This window comes from Chelonoidis abingdonii, chromosome 8, assembly GCF_003597395.2.
Source record: "Chelonoidis abingdonii isolate Lonesome George chromosome 8, CheloAbing_2.0, whole genome shotgun sequence".
NCBI classification, from domain to species: Eukaryota; Metazoa; Chordata; order Testudines; family Testudinidae; genus Chelonoidis; species Chelonoidis abingdonii.
This window is the reverse complement of record NC_133776.1, coordinates 59,703,186-59,708,614: the sequence shown is the minus strand read 5'-3', so window position 1 is coordinate 59,708,614 and position 5,429 is coordinate 59,703,186.

Below are 5,429 nucleotides of genomic sequence, written 5' to 3'. Positions count from 1 at the left end.
AATAGGAGCCTGTATAAGAAAAAGACCCAAAAATCGGGACTGTCCCTATAAAATTGGGACATCTGGTCACCCTTCGTGTCACTACCTGGCCTGGACCTTGCAGCTTCAGGTTTAGAATATTCAGCTCTTGTTTTACATCAACAAGAAAAGCAAGATCTATCATCCATTTGTGATCTTCAAACTGTGGTCACTCACTCATGCCCGTCACCCCAACCAGGGTATGGGCCGCCAACCACTGATCTCCAGAGTCCTCTGTCCTGGGCCATTTGCTCTAGCTGGTTCCAGGTATAGCCCATTTTTTCGCTATCAGTCTGAAGGTTGCGTCACCAGGTATTTCTTGGACGGCCTCTTTTCCGCTTGCCTTGGGGGTTCCACCGCAGTGCCTGTCTGGTGATGTGGTACAGACATTTTAATTTCTTCCATGAATCTTTTCACCTCTGTTTTCAGTTCAAAGAATCTCTTTAAAGTAGAACCCCTGCTTAGCCAGCGCACCTCAGTGAAGTAGAGCAAGTCACCATATTTAGATTCAATTTCCTCCAAGAAAGCAGGAAACTGTCTGTGCTACAAGCCCCTGGAGCAAATGTAATAAACACATTTCATAGCAATGGACATGACATTGTTAGATTTCAAAGATTTACTGCACAGCGCTTGTTGGTGAATGATGCAGTGTAATGCTGTTGGTTGCTTAGCCATCTTTCTTTGTATTAGTGCTGCCAGTCCAGTTTTTTGACTAATCATTGCTGGAGCCCTGTCAGTGGTTAAGCCTGCCAACAAGTGCCATGGTGGCAGAACCTGTTCATAGAATATCAGGGTTGGAAGGGACCTCAGGAGGTCATCTAGTCCAATGTGCTGCTCAAAGCAGGACCAATCTCAGACAGATTTTTTTTGCTCCAGATCCATAGATGGACCCCTCAAGAATTGAATGCACAACTCTGGGTTTAGCAGGCCAGTGCTCAAACCACTGAGCTATCCCTGTTGTTCCAGTGCTTCTGTGAGGCAGTGAAAAAATTTCACTGGCCATTGTTCTAGCGCGCATTGTTGACAAGCTGAGCAATTCTTCAGTTACTGCAAAGTTTTCATCAACGCCTCTCACAAATATGGCAAGCTGCGCACTGTCAGTCAAATTGGTACTCTCATCAAGTGTGATTGAATATGTGTGGAAAGCTGTGCTTTTCTCGATGAGCTGCCCATAGATATCTTTAGAGAGCTCAAGAATATGCTCTGCTGCCATATTTGGAAGTAGGAGAGATGTTTTCAGCAACATCAGCTTATCAGGACATACAATCTCGCTGACTTTAATAAAGCATTGTTTAATAAATACACCATCAGTAAATGGCTTCCCACACTTAGCAATCATTTCACTCATGACATAACTTGCCAAAACTGCTGATTCTGACTCTTCTCGCTTTCTGAAAAAGCTGCTGCTGCTTTGCTAATTCTTTTTTCAGTTGTAAGACCATCTTCTCTCTCTCTTCTCCCTGATATTTATCATATTGCTGTGCATGTTTCGCTGTGTCATGTTGTTTGATATTGTAGACTTTTAAAACAACAGTTTTGTCTTTGCAGATCAAGCATGAGGCAGTCTGTTTGTACTCAGTGATAAAATAATCAACAGTCTACTTATCTTGGAATTGGCGGTGTTTGTCATCAGTTTTCCCTTTTTTAGACATCTCTGTAAGGCTGTTTACAAGCAAACTGTGTGTGTGTGAATGAGAGAGAGATGGGTTCTTATTATCCCGGCACAATGGGTTATTATTATCCTTGTGTGACAGCTGGGGAACTGAGGCTTTGTCCAAGGTCACACAGGACATCACTGGCAGATGCAGCACCAAGAATACAAACCTGGTCTCTCAGCGCCCACCAAGCACCTTCACCAAGACCATCCTACCTGAGGCAGTTCCTGCTCCACTTTCCCACACTTCATGCTCTGCTGACAGCAGGATCTTGCGGGCTGGGCCTCTTTGGGCACAAAAAGCAGCTGAGGAGGCACAGTCGTGTCTGCCCACTGGTCAGAGGCAGGGGGTGAGGAGCATGGCTACTACCCTAAAGAGATGGGGCAGGGAGTGGTTCTAACCCTCCCTGTGTGTCTGGCATTATGCTCCCATCTGGTTCAGTACCTCCTGGTGCTCCTGCTGAGATGGCCCTCTCCTACACAACCTACCAACATTACATGGGACAATGTTGTAAAAAAGTAAAGGACCCCATTTCATTACACAGACCTGCAATGCCAACAGCTAGAAAGAACCTCTTTCCTTTCTTCTTATCTTCATCTTGTCTTATCCGCAGGCTCCAGGCACATTGCCTCCATCCCCTGAAGCTCGGGGAGGGAGGACGGAGGCAGCATGCCCCCTTGTGCTGTCATTGGAGCCTCACAAGTCACACCACCTCCCAACCCGTTTCCCACCCTTTTCCCTCACTCCCTCATGCCGCCCTAGCTGACTCTGCCCGGTGACTAGTGACACTGCCTCCATGGCTGACTCTCCATGCTGACTAGTGATGTTATCGCTCTCCCTCTCCCACAGCCAATGGGAGCTGAAGGGTAGCGCCTGCAGCATACAGAGCTTGGCTCTATATCTAGATTTCAAATGTTTGCTCCTGGAGTAACGCCCACAAGGTATTTAGCAAATTAAGTGGCTCATCAAAGCACACAACACACAATGGACTATGGGAGATGCCTATTTACAGATAATAGACTTTCCTGCTATGACTAAGCGAAGTCAAGCATGGACATGTGATTTCCTCATGTGACTCCAAACTCCATCTTTTACCATAATTTTCCACTAGCTGTACTGAGGGCTTTGTTTGGAACAATGGGTTTCCCTCCACATTACAGAGGCTATAAAAGGCCCTGGAAACATCTCCATTTTCCTTTCTTTCCTACTCAAGCCTCTGGACTATGGACTTATACTAATGGGAGCATATAGTGTACGTATTTGATTCTTTTAACTCTCATAGAATCACAGCATCATAGAAGATAAGGTCTCTTCCAACCCTAAGGAAGTCATCTAGTCCAACCCCCTGCTCAAAGCAGGACCAATCACAACTAAATTATCCCAGCCAGGGTTTGTCAAAAACTTGTTAAAAACTTAAAAACCTGTAAGGATGGAGATTCCACCATCTCCCTAAGTAACCCATTCCAGTGTTTCACCACCACCCTCCTAGTGAAATAGTTTTTATTAATATCCAACTTAGACCTCCCACACTGCAACTTGAGACCATTGCTCCTTGATCTGTCATCTGCCACCACTGAGAACAGCCTAGCCTAACTCCATCCTCTTTGGAACCCCTGCCCCCCTTTCAGGTACTTGAAGGCTGCTATCAAATCTCCCCTCACTCTTCTCTTCTCCAGACTAAATAAGCCCAGTTCCCTCAGCCTCTCCTCATTAGTCATGTGCCCTAGCCCCCTAATCATTTTTGTTTCCCTCCACTGGAGTCTCTCCAATTTGTTCACATCCTTTCTGTAGTGGGGGCACCAAAATTGGACACAGTACTCCAAATGTAGCCTCACCAGTGCCGAAGAGAGGGGAATAATCACTTCCCCCAATTTGCTGGTAATGCTCCTACTAATACAGCCCACTATGCCGTTAGCCTTCTCATCCACTGTAATCCTCCCAGGTCCTTAATCCTGCTGCTTAGCCAGTCAGTCCCCAGCCTGTAGCAGTGCATGGGATTCTTCCGTCCTAAGTGCAGAACTCTGCACTTGTCCTTATTGAACCTCATCAGATTTCTTTTGGCCTAATACTCCAATTTGTCTAGGTCCCTCTGGACCCTATCTCTACCCTCCACAGTATCTACATCTCCCCCCAGCTTAGTGTCATCTGCGAACTTCTGAGCGTGCAGTCCATCCCACATCCAGATCATTAATGAAGATGTTGAACAAAACCAGCCCCAGGTTCAACCTCTAGGGAACTCCGCTTGATACCAGCCGCCAACTAGACATCGAGTTGTTGATAACTACTCATTGAGCCCGACGATCTAGGCAGCTTTCTATCCACTTCATAGCATAGGAACCGACTTCCATTGTTCCTGGTGGGTTCTTGACCCTACCTCCGCCCCTGGCTCTGCCCCTACACCACCCTTGCCCCACCCCGATTCCCCCCCTTCCCCCAGTCTCCATCCCTGCCCCGCCTCTTCTTTATCTCCTCCCCTGAGTGTGCCATGTCCCCGCTCCTCCCCTCTCCCGTCTGGAAAGTCCTAAGCGCCGCCAAACAGCTGTTTGGCAGCGGGAAGCACTGGGAGGTAGACGGAGCAGTGGGGACACGGAGCACTCGGGGGGGGAGCAGTTGAGGTGGGGTATGGGGGAGGGGATCTTGGCTGCCAGTGGGTGCACAGCACCCACTAATTTTTCCCTGTGGATGCTCCAGCCCATTCATCCAGTCCGTATTTCATCCACTCTATATTTCTTTAACTTGCTGGCAAGAATACCATGGGAGACCATATCAAAAGCTTTGCTAAAGTCAAGGTATATCAGGTCCACCGCTTTCCCCAGGTCCACAGAGACAGTTATTTCATCATAGAAGGCAATCAGGTTGGTCAGGCATGACTTCCCCTTGGTGAATCCATGTTGACTGTCCTCTCCTCCAACTGCTTCAAAATGGATTCCTTGAGGACCTGCTCCATAATTTTTTCAGGGACAGAGCTGAGACTGACCAGCCTGTAGTTCTCCTTCTTCCCCTTTTTTAAAGATGGGCATTATATTTGCCTTTTTTCCAATCATCTGGAATCTCCCCCTATCGCCATGAGTTTTCAGAGAAAATGGCCAATGGCTCTGCAATCGCATCAGCCAACTCCCTCAGCACCCTTGTATGCATTGCACCCAGCCTCATGGATTTGTGCATGTCTAGCTTTTTAAAATAGTCCTTCACCTGTTCTTTCACCACTGAGAGTTTCTCACCTCCTCCCCATATTGTGCTGCCCAGTGCAGCAATCTGGGAGCTGACTTTGTCTGTGAAGACGGAGGCAAAAAAACATTGAGTACTTCAGCTTTTGCCACATCATATGTCACTAGCTTGCCTCCCCCATTCAGTAAGGGTCCCACACTTTCCCTGACCCTCTTCTTGTTGCTACCATACCTTGACATACTTCTCACCTTTCTTTCTTTCTTTTTATAAATAAACCTTTAGATTTTAGATACTAAAGGATTGGCAACAGTGTGATTATTGAGTAAGATCTAAGTTATATATTGACCTGGGTGTGTGGCTGATCCTTTGGGATCAGAAGACCTTTTCATTTGATTGAACTGATTGTAAAGAACCACTCATCCTAAAGTCTAGTGTTTTTGATGGTGATACAAGGACTGGAATGCCTAAGGAAACTGCTATTTTGATTTCTCGTCAGCCAGTGTGCTGAAACAGAAGTTTATTTTTGTTGCTGGTTTTGGTACATCTTATGGGAGAATAACCACCAGTTTTGAGGTGTATCTGCCCTAT